Genomic DNA, 15089 nt, shown 5'->3' with positions numbered 1-15089 from the left:
GATTAGTTGGTCCAAAGTGGCCCTTTCTATGCCATATATCCAATGTAATTCTAAGTATCCCTTTTCCACACTTTGCTTTCCCTTTTACACATCTCTTTTGCTGCTTCTCTCCTTCAAAAATAGCACAAATCCTTGCAGAGAAAGGATTTGGAAAACCTCACTGATTACAGTCCGCCTCTCCCCATCTCTACTTTTCCCTCTCGTGCCTCCTGTTTCAGTATCCCCTGCTGATCATCTTCCGTCTCCTTCTCTCCACTGTGTTGTGAAGTCTGAATGCTCTGTCTGTCGCCCATGACAAGCAGCTGAACCAGAATGAAAAGCTATCAGAACCATAGATAATGGGAACTGCAGATGCTGGAGATTCCAAGATAATAAAATGTGAGGCTGGATGAACACAGCAGGCCAAGCAGCATCTCAGGAGCACAAAAGCTGACGTTTCGGGCCTAGACCCTTCATCAGAGATCTCTTGGCCTGCTGTGTTCATCCAGCCTCACATTTTATTATCTAGCTATCAGAACCATGCTTTGTTACTGCAATGCACCAGGCTCACCTGAGAGAGTAAAAAGTATGAACAGTTACAACCAGCCTCTTACCGTAAGGTCATCTAGAAGTCTGCCCCCTGCCTCAACTATTCAGAAAAAAAACTTACAGTCCTTCCATCACAGCTTCCATTTTTTACTTAAATGAAAATCATTAGGTCACCATCTCATTGCATTCCTTAAGGTTTTTAATTTCATTTCAACGAATATTAGACTCGGGTTTTGACTCCTGCATGTTCCTTTAACTAAATTTTTTTGCAAGCAAATGACTTAAAGATGATCATTGTAACATCAGAAAACCGAGGGCTGACAAGCAAAAAAGTGGTCAACAATAATGGTATTGAATGGAACAGAACTGTTTAATATTCATGAAATATATTTAGCCTTGCTCTGACCCCTACTATCTGATGCAAGTTGGCTCATTCTATAAATATTTCATGCAGATAAAATAAATGCAACAAATGGGAGGAGGTGAGCTGCTTTCCCGTCGGGTTAAAAAGAAAGCTTGGTGACATCCCCTTAGCTACCAGGTAATTCTCCTCAGGCAGAGACTTGAGTGACCAGCTCAAAGCCATCATGCTGCTGCAGCCCGCCCACTGAGAATAACGCACCTAAAACAGCAGTCTATGCAAGTCGATGTCTGGTATAGTGTGACTTTGAGCCGTGCAAACAAGAGCGGGGGTGGCTGTATTTCCCCGGTTGTGCTAATTCAGCTGTTTTTCAGTACGCGGGATGCATTACAGATTGCTACTTGTAGAATGGGAGGGGAGTTTTGAAAGAACTAAGTGTTAACATTGTCCAGACTCACAACCGGCGAGTATTGTAAATTGGAAACCCAAACGAGACATGTGAAAAAGGCCGTGTCTCACTGCTTTTACCTGTATACGGGAGAAACGAAAAATATGTTTCACATTGACTATGCTGACAGTTTTAAAAACTTTTTTTTGGTTAAACGAGTTCCTGTTTCAGGGCTATTGTGACTGAAATTGTCTTTTTTGGGGATGTGACGTAAGTATTCCCCAAGTGCCCTGTGAATCACCAAATAAACCGGCTTTTGCACCACATTTGCTGAAGTATCACTTGAAATTGGTCTGAGCACATACTGAAATGTCACAATGAAGCGATCTGAGGAACAGCACAGCATGAAGGGTGGAGGAATAACCGTGACGTCCCCGTTACCAATCATTTGGAGAATTGCAAGACTGTTAACTGACTAATAATTGCTTAAAACAGGGCAAAAGCAATTCCAAGCAAACACGCTGGGCACCGTCAGTCTACAGTAGTCTCTAACCACGGAGCTCATTTTGAGAGGTAGATAGATCAACTTGATTATTAACCAAACTGCGTTGAATTAATTCGGAGATGCAAAATGTTTTGCTAAATAGCCAGAATAAAAACGATATTGTTGTTGATGTAGTCCAGTTTTTGAGTTAAAAGGGAGTCCCTGGTGGAAGGGGTGAGACCATTTCTGATCACAGGGGCTATTGAGGAGAGCAACCTCACTTTCCCACCTCCGTGCTGAATATCAATCAAGACGGACTCGGGCAAATGCTGCACTGTCCGTTGCGGTGGCAGGTTGTAAAATCGGTCCTTCCGTTATGTTAGTTGTCTTTCTAAGTGAATCTTCCTGCAGAGAGAACCCTGCATTTACCATTAGCTGCAATCTATCAAGAGGAGGGCAGGAAAATTAATCGGGCTGCTGTTCAGCCACCGCTTTTTACCTGTTCTTAAAATCAATTTCATGTTGCCTCTCTGCGGCTTCGGGTGACTAGGAAAAGCAAGTGCACCTGCTCAATGTATGCTGCTGTTAATAGGCTCTCTAACAGGCCCTGGCTCCCCACTGTTAGACCTTTGCAAATCCACAGCCATAAAACAGCAGTGTCTCTTATTAACTTCAATTGGGGCTTTATTTCTGCTGGCCCTCTCATTTAAAAAAGATCCTTAATGTCATTTAGTGTGGCTGTAAGTTTGATGGCAATCAAAATGCAGCCGGAGAGAAAAAAATGTTTGATATCCTTGCACATAAATGACAATTATCCAGGTTTTTCCATTACTGAAGAAGCAGAACAGCTGGGAATCTCGCTCAATAATGCTATTGTTTACAATCTCAGGAGACTTTTCACGTGTGACTGACTACCTTGTCCAATTCTAGTGAGTGTCCAACTTAAATTGGATTGACCTTCCTCTGAAAGCTAGGCACAGAGGAAAGGTGGGTGGATGCTGCAGTGGGATGAATGTGGAGGATTATAAAGGCAGGCAGAGCTAAACTTACGATTTTTATGTTGTTCAAGGACTTCCTTTTGTCTCATAACTGCTGAGCCTGGTACACGCAACAGGATGAAGAAAGCCAGCAATTCTGCAGTGGCACCCTTGCAGGGTGTAGTAATTTTAGCTTTCAATTCATTCCTAAAATAAAAACAAAACCCTGTGTAAGCTGAAGACCTGAAATAAAAATAGCAAGTGCTAAAGAAACTCGGCAGGTCAGGCAGCATCTGTGGAGAGTGAAATAGAGTTAACCTTTCAAATCCAACATGACTCTTTATCTAGACCTCTGAGAAACTCCCCTGAGCAATAAATTACTGTGATGTGCAATAAACTCCTTTATGTATGGGCAGCCTTGTCTTACAGAAGATTCCATACAAATTAGAATATATTGATGGGTTTTGATATGGTAATGAGGATGCCTTCACATCCACCACTCGGAATGGAGCCATGACACAATTTCTGTTTGAATTACGGTACCTCCAACAATGCAGCACTCACTCAGCATTGACCTGCTTATAGCCTCAGGTTGGGATTCAAACCCATGGCCTTTTTACTCAGGTAAAGGTACTGGAAACTGAGGCAGACATTCATGGCATTTTGATTTAATGTCAGGATTAGGTTTGCAGAGGCATAACATTTTGCAACAAAAGGCCATTCATTTCCCCCCTACACCTATGCCAGCTCTTCAAGTGAGCTGTCCACATCAGTTCTGAGGAAGGGTTGCTGGACCGGAAACATGAACTCTGTTTTTTTCCTTCACAGATACTGCCAGATCTGCTGAGCTTTTCCAGCAACTTTGTTTTTGTTCCTGATTTACAGTTTTTTTTAAATTTTGTCTGTTTCATCCCGTTGTTTTCTCTTGTCCCAAACATCGATCCACTTTCCTCTCAAAAGGCTGTTAGGGATTCCACTGCCATTTCTATTGGAACATGCCATGTCCCAGAAACTCTGTCATGCAAGAACTCTTTCAACCAACCTCTTATGATGTTGTTAAAATTAAAGTTCTAATTCTGCTTCACCAACCAGTGGAAAACGTTTTTTGTAATTTACAGTGTCAGAGGTTCGAATAAGTTTAAACACCTTTATCGAATCACCTTTAAACTAATGAAAAAAAAACTGATTTCTCCATTCCCTGCTCATTAATAACTAAAAACTCTTCTGGCTACCTTTTGCACTTTTGAACATTTGCTACAGTAAAGATCTGAAACTGCACATCATTTTCTAACTGCAGTCTAATCGATGAGTTGGATAAATCTGTAAGCAATCAGCAGCAATGCTGAAATCCAAGGTTACCACTACATATTTGGTAAAGTACTAGCAGTCATCATGAGCTCATAAGGTCATTGTTTTGTTTCACAAGATAAATATGGATGAAAAAGGCAAGCCTGCCTATTTCCACAATGACCTGAAATGGCATCTAACTGTTTTAAAATGATTCTGGAGATTTCCCTTGTTACATTGTGTTTTCTTTCTTTTCCCCTTTTTGTTCACCAGCCTCTTCAGTTTGCAAGACAGTTTCAACTTAATTAGAAGCTGACCCATACTTTAAAGAGTAAAAATACTCCACAATCCCCAATGACTATCCCCAATTCTCTCTCTCAGTGGCATGACTTTGATGCATCATCTTAATAAGTTATGGCGGTTGAGAGAAACAGTTAATAACATAATATTTTTGGGCCATGTAAAGCAATACCAACCGTATATGGGAGTAAGATTTGTTTTGAGTGGCTAGTGACTGTTTAATTCTAACATTTAAGGGCATTTAATGAGATAACACAATGGGTACATTACTGGATTAGTAATAGAAAGGCCTGACCAAATAATCAGGAGGCATGACTTCAAATCTCCACCAAATCAGCTGGGGAATTTAAATGAACTAATTAAATGGATCTGAAATAAGAAGCTAGACTCAGAAATGGTGAGCATGTACCAACTGAATTATTGCAAGACCCCAACTGATTCACTCATAACCTTTAGAGAAGCAAATCTGCTGTCTTTACCTGATTGGGTTTTTATGTGAACCCAGTCTGATCTGCATCATTGTAGCTGGCTCTTGATTGCCCTCTGTCATGGGTGGCATGGTGGCTTAGTGGTTAGCACTACTGCCTTGCAGTGCCAGTGACCTGGGTTCAATCCCACCCTTAGGTGACTGTCTGTTTTCGAGTCTGTACATTCTCCCTGTCTCTGCCTGGGTTTCCTGTGGGCGGTCCAGTTTCTGTCCATAGTCTAAAGATGTGCACATCGAGTAGATTGGCCATGCTAAATTGTTCATAGTATCCAGGATATGCAAGCCAGGTGAGTTAGCTTAGCCAAGGGAAATGCAAAGTTACAGGGAAAGGGCAGGGTAAGTAGTCTGGCTGGGATGCTTTTCAGAGGGCTTGGTGTAGACTCCATGGGCCAAATGGCCTGCTTCCACACAGTAGGAATTGAACAATACTCGGAAACAGTTACCTTGTCAGGAATGCAGCTCAGTATCAACTCCTCAAACACAATTAGGATATGCAATAATAACTGATGCTTCACAGCAACATTCATTTTGTGACTGGATGTTTTAAACAAGTGAATTAACATTTGCTTTTGTAATGACAGCGTGTCTAACTGATCATTATTGACTGGCTGGAACTTCATACGTTGCTTAAGTGCAATAGAATTTTCTTTTAATGTTAATATTTTGTGGTATAAAGGTGCCACAGCTTGAAGTTTTCTTTTCTTTGTGCGTGAAGTGTCATTAATTTAGTGACTGTGCCCTTCATGTGCAGTTTATCAATTTGAACAGAGGTGCTAGTTTCCTTTGTGTCCTAACTCTGACTCAAGATTGCAGCAATGACTCAAATAAAATCATCACACATATCTCAATATATTCCTTCTATTGGTAACTCATATGTAATGAAAAACTTGCTTAGTTGTGTAAGTCACCATACTGGCCTACTTTCATCCACTTATGCTGACCTTCTATCAACCAAAGTTTAAGGTACTCAAAAAGCAGACGATAAGGCAAAATTACAACATAGTGTAACCATGGGAACAATACTTCCTCATACCATTTATAAATATATCACTATGGACACAGCTGAGTACAGACCAACTCTTCCCTATAGACCTTCTGGTCTTATCTCTGACTGATGCTCCTGTATAGTGAGGACTTCCCTTTAACTGTGAAACTTAAAGCAATTATCTCTGCACAAAATGCAGTGAACAAAAAGAATCTCCTTTGAAAAGTGTATGAAATATTAGCATTTTATGAGTGACACGTTTGGGTTTGGTTGAGTTTGCTGTCTACAGTTGCTACATGTAAGCATAGTTGAGATGGCCACGGAGAAACCAATTTCAATCCCACTCCTAGAATTTAGGCTGCCACATTCTACAAAGCCAAGGTGATGCAGTCCAAACTCACAGTAATAATGCCTGATGATTTACATGAGAGACCATAATAGAAGGTAAAAATGTGTGTGTATGTATTGTCATTAGAATCTCTACAGTGCAGAAAGAGGCCACTGACTCGCCTAAAAGCATCCCACCCTGACCCACCACCCCACTCTCAATCCCCATAACCCTGCATGGGTTTGGATTTTAAAATAAGTACAAGTGTATTTTTGTTAGTTCTTTGAAAGATTCCATAAAGATCAGAAAGTCATTTGGATCAACGACCGAAACACCTCATTTGAAGTGGGTATGTGTCTTCAGTTAATTGTGTGATTGGATGTCTGTGCTACTAATAGATGAAATATTAATACTGCTGAGTTAATGACAAGTGGAGGAGGCCAATCAGGGTCAGGTTTTTTGTGACTGCAGAACAGGAAGGTTACATTTCTGTTCAGGAGAACCAGCCATGCTGGAAGAAGTGGCTTTGGCCTATAAAGCATCCAGGTTGTGAGAAGGTAAGAAGTGTTCTAGTTATCTAAATTGAAAAGAGACCTTGGCTCTTGAATCGGAAATGGTTTGTGACAGCAGACTGAGAAAGAAGTCATAAAGCTGATTTAGCAGCCCATGGAAAAGACTCATAAGGGGTCTGTAAAGTACAAAAATCGAGTCAAGACATGAGAACTATTTCTCTGGATTTTGAGTATTTGTAATCGGGAATGCTGGGCGACAGGCTGAAATTTTGAGTTGTTGATTATGTTAAGACAGAAATATAGAATCATACAGTACAGAAAATGTCCTTCAGCCCATCGAGTCTGTACCGCCAAAAATACAATACCACCTACACTAGTCCCACTTTCTCACACTAGGCCCATAGTCTTAAATGTTATAATTCTTCAAGTGTTCATCTAAGTACTTTTAATATGACTTTTTAAATGGTTTTAAAGTTTGTGAGTTGCCCCACCTCAACTGGATAGTGTAGGGGGAGGGACTTAGATTAGTTCACAGGTCGGCGCAACATCGAGGGCTGAAGGGCCTGTTCTGCGCTGTATTGTTCTATGTTCTATAACTACCCTCCTAGCCATTCACTCTAGATGCCTGTCACCCTCTAGGGGTTATGTTTAGTGTCTAAATTTTCAGCAAATGGCATCAAGAGATAGTTCACCTCATTTGAAAAAACTGGCTGTGAAGCCAAAATAGCCAAAACATGTCCGGACTTTAGCATTGAAAAATGATTTGGATGCAGCTATGTACGTGTGCGCCGGTTTAACAGCAGAGCAATGTGAGGACTACGAGACTGTTCAAAAAAGCAACACTCAACACTTGCAAACGTTTCCTTAAAGTTTATCGATTAGAATTTAGGATTTTAAGAAAGAAACATATCAAATATTTGTAGAAGGTATATGTTTCAAGAAGTAAATAGATGGTATGGGAACCATGGTTTCAGTTGCTTATATTTGAGAAAGAAATTGAGAATGTGAAGGAAATCTTGAATATGGGAGAATTTCAAAGTAGCATTTCAGCAGAACATAAAACTTTCTAAGATGATCAAGTATCAAAAACCTGAAAGATCCCCTGATATCTCTCACAAACAGATGTGAGGATATAGTTGTCTGGAAACCCATAAGAAAATAGGAATAGAAAAGCTGCAGATGGAAAAGTTAGTTGTTTCAGGAGCAAACAGAAGGATGCCAAAATAATAAAGGAGAAAGGCTAGAACCTGATTGTAAATTATAGTGAATAACGTGTTTTCATTGTGCTAAGAACAGACATTCTAACATCAGTTGCATCTTTACATTGAAAGGTATACAGTTTGAGTTTGCATCATGGTAGTTAATATCTGTTTGCCACTACATTCTTTGTTAGCAAAATTAACGCCCTTGGAATTAAAGAAGTAGTGGCAGCATATGTACAAACATTGACTAAGGAGCCGTGAATATACTTACTTTTCAGACTGGAAAAGCTAAACAATACCATGCCCCCAGTATTGATATTAGAATCTCTGCACTTTTTAGTATACTTTTAAAAGCTGGATTTGGGGACAGGGTGGTATGTCAAAGTATGTAGGTGACATGAAACTGGAAAATGGAATCACAACAGACTTCAGAGAGACTAGTGAAATGTGTAAGCCCTTGGCAGATGAATTTAAAGCAGAGTTACATCAACTAATCTATCTTGGAAGGAAGAATAAAGAATGGAAATATGAGTCAAACATTAGATTTGAAGTGAAAGTCACCGTAACCCTGGGTAACTCGAAGATGGCCTCTGATTGTAGAGAGATGACTGATGCTGAGTTTAACTGGAGCTTCACCACACATCAGGCTGGGCCTTCATGGTGACTTCAACTATTACAGGAAACAAAAAATGCTGGGAATCACAGTGGGTCAGATGGCATCCATGAAACAGCAGCAGACAGTGTAAAAATCAAGGAAGTTCTGTTAAAATTGTATAAGACACTGGTTAAGCCTCAATTGAAGTATTGTTTCCAGTTCGAGGCAGTGAGCTACAGGAAGGACAGGAAAAGAAAGAATGCAAGAGAGCTTTTCCAGTGGGCTGAGGGACTTCAGTTGTACTAAAAGATTAGAGAGAAGCTGCGGTTAGTCTTTACCACAGAAGTGAGGGGAAAGCTGGATAGAGTCGCACAAAACTATGAATTATTTTGCTAAGGAAATATTTTGCAGCAACTGAAGAAAGTTTATTTTGAGCAGGTTGATTTAGCATGATGTGCAAAAGAATTTGTGGTAACGTGGGAACATTCTTTTGCAACAGAGAGTTGTAAAGATTTGGAATGCACTGCTTGAAAAGGTGTGGGATGTATTTTCAATAGGTACATTCAGAAGTTAATTGGAGAACTAGTTGAGGGGAAAAAAATGTAGTGGGCTATGGGAAAAGAGCAGGGGAGTGGAATTAAGTCGTGGATATCGCAAAGAGCCAACAGCACAGGCACAGTTGGCTGACTTGCGTCCTTCTATGCTGTATAACTCTGTACTTTTATATAAATACAAGCTGCTAATTGAGATAGAGCATTACATCATGTAGCCCAATAAGCCAGAAAGGTAGACATATCTTGCATTGTAGGATCCAAAAGTTATTAAAGAAAATAGATTGTCAGTTCAATAGCTTAGAAAAAAATCGTACGCTTGGTGACAAAGTTACAATTGTAGAAATGTCCAAACAGTTTGTTTCAAGAGTTAAAGATCCAGTTTTTCACTTAAATAATGTGGTAGTACCAGTCTTCCTCAACATGGAGCCAGATCCTCTGACAGACACTGAAATGTGGGAATGTGATCTGCAAGGCAAATTTCAAGATTTGTGGAGCTGGCAGGAAGCAAAAGTAAGCATTGCACATTAAAGTTGGAAAGTAAGTGTCCTTGGTTTATTTTAACATTTGGCCAGTAGCAATGTAGGAAACAATGGCGGGGGTGGTGGGGTGCGCTGGTAGTAGGCGGTCTTCTCTTTCTGTGGCTGAAATCTAATTCACAACAGACTGATTGAGAAAATTCTGCATCGCAGGGATTCTGTCTGTGTGTGAACAGTTTTGAATATAAACTGGTTGATTAGAGACTGATGGAGACAGATTTGATCATTCTGTACCTACAGTCGAATTCTGTCTCATATTTTATTAATTCAGTCCCAGAGTGCAAACAGATGCAATTGATCTACCGCTTGAACGTGCAGCCAAAACTAATTTCGCTGAATTCAGACATGTAGAACAAAATTGAAATGGACCTGTTGGAAAATGTAACTGCCTCGAATAAAGGCAGTGGAGAAGGGAAAACTAACTGACACCTAGAACAATCCAAGAACACATGTAACTCATTCCAAGTGAACTGCCACCCTATTCCCTTTCTGACAAACTGTTTTATTCATCAAGGAATCAGACACAGTAACAGTGTCTCCCTCCACCTCAATAATCAACGCAAAAGGAGTTTGTGATGTGCATGTTCCTTGGTATGATTTTAACCTTGGTACGAAAGGTTGAAGCTGGTGTAGCCCAGCCCTCCCTCTCCTACTACTGGGAGTTTCAGCCTATCCTGGCTGACTACAGGTCCCCGCTCTGCCCCCGAGGGCCGGCCTGTGTAATGTGATCCAAGATAGTGATGGGTCAGGCCGGTACAGACATTGTGCAAGCTCTCAAGCTATTCATTCTCACAGAGTGAGGAGAGACAGCGGAGAAAGGTGGGTGAGCAGCCTCTTGGCCGTTTGACCTAACCGGCCGGGACCAGGGATAAACAATCATTCCTGGCAGAACGCACGGTCATTCATATATGTTGTTGCCAGCGTTATGTTATCGTGATGCATTGGTTTAGCGCTTCACGGGATGAGCCGGATTGGAGAGGGGTGGGGGTGGGTATGTTAATCTGAATCAGAATAGATTGTTACACTCATGTGAGACACAAGGAGATTTCCTTTTGCTTTAAACCGTTTCGAAGGAAACGAAAGGTTCAGCACGTGTGACATTTGAAGTTGGTAGGGGACACAATGTAGCTTCCAGCCGGGAAGTGTAATATAAAGACTGGTGCTTGCAACTTGAGATCGTTCCCTAATTGCTTTTAGAGAAGTTGGATCCGTGGGTGCGTGATTTTATTTCGAATTTACTGCAGCCTGTGTTTTGGCGAGACGTTGTAAAGTCTTAATTTCGGTTGCAGCTGGTGTCCTCAAAACAGCTAAGGGAGCGGAACCACCTTCTTGTTAATGTGTGCTCCATATCCAGCAATAACTTGAAAGATAATTCAAGTGCTCGACTGCTGCAGGATTGCACGGCGATAAAGTGGAGCTCCTGGAGAGGGACTTACACGCTGTGTTGCAACATGATGGGTGTTGGGAGTGTAGCTTTGGGTTTTTTCTAAACCGATTGAATTTCAATGACTGTGTTGATTCCGTTCGAAACAGCTCAACTTAATAAAGTAGGAAACTAAACAGGCAGAAACATAAATATATGAGGCTGGCTACTGAGGTGTGAGCGCAGCTAATTTGTGTTACAATCCGTGCCGGCTACTTGAAGCTATGACTGTGGAATGCAAGTGGGAGGGTGTTTTGTAGAAATCGCCAGGTTTGCCACTTTTAAGGAAGTACACAAAAGAGCAAAGTGGAATTGTTTTGTTTATATCTACTTTTCTGCCAAGCTGAACACAGCAGGGAAATCTATCCGAGATAGTAGGAACTGCAGATGCTGGAGAAATATATCCGTAGCCGGTAATCTGCTAGATAAGGCTTTTATTTAGAAACTACAAGTTAGTAATGTAGACGTTATCACCCATTCATAAGCTCATTAGCAAGTTTTGTACCCTTTTTAAAACAGCGGTTACGATTTTTTTGTACTTGGTGCATTTACACGCAAGGTATGAATATGTATCACTGTTTTAAATTGTTGCCGACCTAACCATGTGAATCTACCCAAATTCTGAATCTATCCAGGTAATAGTGCACTGTATGATTTAAAAAAAAGTGCTGCTTACTCTGTTTCGACAGTTAGATCCTCTAATACGCTTGCGTGTGTGGATGAATACAGGGACTTAGAAAGCCATGGGCTTGATGAACTACAGTTCCAGCGTCGATTTGAGATGTAAAGGTAGCAACTATGTATGAAACAGCACTCAAGGATTAGAAAGAGGCATTGTTCAGCAGAGGGGAGCAAATATCGAATGTGATTCCATTTTATGGGGCTTATACTTAAGCTCCCCCTACTGGGGAGTGGCAGAAGTCATGGGGAGAAAGATCCCATCGCAGAGAGGGCAAAGTGTGCAGGCTCGGTGGACTTGAAAAGGAGACAATTAACACAAGATTTACCCAGCGGACAGATTACGGGAAAAAAAATGCCGTTCATTAAAAAAAACACATGGTAGACGTTGCACTTTGGGAACAGTTGAAAAATTGAACCAAAAATATAATCACAGTTGCACTGTCTCAGTGACCATTCAAGTTTACAATAAAATGTATTTACCAAATAACATATGTAACTTTTTTTAAAGAGACCCCATGTGATTGGACAAGTTTTGTGATTTTTTTTTATCTGGTTTCCATTAAAAGTTTTCCTTTTATGTCTATAGGAGTGGGAACCTTGTGCAAATGAGGTTTTCACCAAAATAAAAACATTTTAATTCGGGTGCTTTCATGTCTAAGGAAGCTGCCTTATAATCACTGAAAATTATCTTGTAAAAATCTCTGCTGAACCATCTAATAATTTCACTGGTGTACACAAGTAAGTTACTTCATAGAGATTGTAAGAACTGCCAATGCTGGTGTCAGAGATAATACAATGTGGAGCTGGAGGGATATAGCAGGTCAGGCCACATCCAACAAGCAGGAAGGCTGACACTTCGGGTCGGGTCCCTTCTTCAGAGGTCCCGACCCGAAGCGTCAACTTTTCTGCTCCTTTGCTGCTGCCTGACCTTTTGCGTTCCTCTAGCTCCACACTGTGTTATCTCAGTTCCTTCATTATATGTATATTCACATGTATTGATGTCAGACTGCTTTTAAAATATCTCTGCAATGTGTTCATGAAGATGAGCACAATTTGAAGAATCTTCTTGAATCAGGACAAAAGTCAAAAAAACCTCACGCCCCTTACCTGAAACGCTGGCTAGTTTCGCAGGTTGTTCTGACCCAAGCACACTGATTCTTGAACTGGTGGGAAAGACTGTGGAAAACATGAACTTGGGTGTTTTTTGGCATAACTCATGGGCTTAAAGTTCTCCAACCATTTGCTTCTGGTCAAACCATGATTGTTTTCAAACTGTGAGTGATGACTGCATTGTCACATCTGAATTAGTGCCTTCTGAACATGTCCAGAGTTTTAGCAGCTGTGTGACTACCCTTGGCAAGGCTTCATTGTTGTTTAGTTTCTGTCACTGAGACAAATTACATGGGTTGCATTGTACAGATAAGTCAGAGACTTTGTGATAAAACATGTGCTAGTTCCAAAGAATAATAATTGTGCGAAGGAAAGACCAAAGTGACAATACTTCCTGATGGAAAAGACACAGAATTTCCTTTCATTTTCCCTGTAACTCCTGACACATATCCACGTGGCCAGACCAGCTCCCCATGTCTATCTAGGCTTGTGTACATGTGCATACTGAAGCTTGTTCGCATTGATGAGCCGATGCCAGGACAGTATTACTCCTGCGCACAGTGAAGCTACTCAATCCCTGAAACTCCAAGAGCCTTCCAAGTTTACACAGCCCACTTCCTCCGCTATCTCTCACTCAACCTTTCCAATTGATCAGAAACATAGTTTGCCCAGCATTTTCCTCATTTCATTCTCGGGACTTCATGTTAGTGACAAAGTGAAAAGGATAGCACACATTGCTACCATTGATTTAGCCAGCATTGTTCATTTGAAGTAACATCTGATCATGTAGTCAGTAACTTCTGTATTTCCACATCGCTGTAACATGTTTGAATCTGTCTTAGGAAGTGTGGCATCAGCCAACTCAGGCTTTCATTTGCCTTGTGACATGTGAAAAACAGTTCATTTACTGTACCAAAGTAAATGAATGATAGGTAGGTACAAACTTTTATCCCGTTTCTTTCAATATCCGTTGTGTGTGTATCATAAGCCTGCACACACGCACGCACGCTCACACACACTCACTTCAGTTACTCAATGACCTGTTCACAATGGGTCAAATCCCAATTCTCTGTTTATGCTCATATGATTATGTTGCCAGTGAGTGGTAGTAGCATGGAACGTGCAACCTAAGAGGGTGGGGGAGGCAGGTATTCTCACAACATTTGAGAATCATTCGGATGAGCACTTAAAATGCCAGGGCATAGTAGGCTATGGACCAAGGGCAAGTAAATGGGGATAGTGTAATTTGGTTTTCATTGGTTGCTAAAGGGACTGTTTCTATGCTGTATGCATCTATTGGTTCTATCATGAGTATAGCTGTTGTCTATCATCCATTTGAAATAAGTAACTCCTATATATGCATTCTTTCATTCTTGATAGCTGCCTGGATCAATGATGAACAAAGGCACCTCTTGAGACGAGCAGACGCTTGCTCTCACAGACCATGCTGATGCTAATTGGGCCTCCAGGGAAAGGATCATGAGGCATGATCATGGTTGTAAGGGTGTTTGGGACATGCTGAGGAATTGACACTTGCCAAATTAATTCCTTATGAGCCATAACTGCTTGCAGAAAGCCAGCCTCCCAGGCAGATTTCTCCAGCCAAGCTGTTGTGCAGGAGGGTCAGAGTCGGCACATCAGCACAGATTGCAGATTGAAAGTCCGAACATAGCTCTGCCTCACTTGTTTTGCCTGGATTAAAAGCTCACGGCAGAGAGCTCAAAATGTCACTATTATTGGCTGTTCTTTGGAGATAGTAACTGGGTTTTATGCTACAATATTATTAGAAGCCCCTGATTTCCTGCTTGTTCATGTAAATCTTGGCTAATGTAGAGGTACATTCAAAGAACCATCACAGAAACAGAATCAGACAAAATGTAGTCTGTAACAAAGTGAACAATGTGTAGAGGTTTGCAGAGGGTGGTGTAGGGGGCTGTAGAAGAGTTGGGGATGACATGGGGCTCGGGAGCTCGTCAGGAATGTAACATCTAGGTTACTGGTGATTCAGGTTAGCATGAAAAAGTGGCTGTGTTAGGCGAGGATGTTGGGGGATAGAAGGGAATGGAATGGAATTAATGGCAACAGCGTGGACATTCTGGCAGGCTCCAAAGCCAGTGGCATGGGTCTCCACAATGTTGAGCTGTGACTGACATTGAGACACATTGGATGCCAGCCTAACTGACTAACAATGGAGTTGAACAGGGATTGGGTAGGGTAAGGCAAGAAGATGTCTAAAAAGGATGATGGCAGAGTAGGGCTGTCTGCCATCAGCACGCAAATGGAAATTGTCTCCCCACCTTCAGATGGTGTCCGACTGGCTTAGATTTAACTTGCAGCTAATAGCATTGCTG

The 15089-nt window shown here is 41.2% G+C and overlaps 1 protein-coding gene across 5 annotated transcripts in view; it reads left to right on the top strand.

Annotated features, from left to right (window-relative positions):
• Nucleotides 1-15089, top strand: part of tenm3 (teneurin transmembrane protein 3) — a 3293451-nt gene that overhangs the window by 2863330 nt on the left and 415032 nt on the right. The window contains exon 1 of one of the 5 annotated variants that reach the window (XM_048526872.2): nt 10256-10343. The exons of the other annotated variants lie outside the window; for them this stretch is intronic. The gene's annotated coding sequence lies outside the window, so the exon portion shown is untranslated. Of the gene's footprint in view, nt 1-10255; nt 10344-15089 lie in introns of those variants that run through there. 5 annotated transcript variants of the gene reach the window in all.

The sequence above is a fragment of the Stegostoma tigrinum genome, chromosome 3, assembly GCF_030684315.1.
Source record: "Stegostoma tigrinum isolate sSteTig4 chromosome 3, sSteTig4.hap1, whole genome shotgun sequence".
Taxonomy (NCBI): Eukaryota; Metazoa; Chordata; class Chondrichthyes; order Orectolobiformes; family Stegostomatidae; genus Stegostoma; species Stegostoma tigrinum.
Note: the sequence above shows the minus strand (reverse complement) of the source record. Positions and strands in the feature narration are given on the sequence as shown.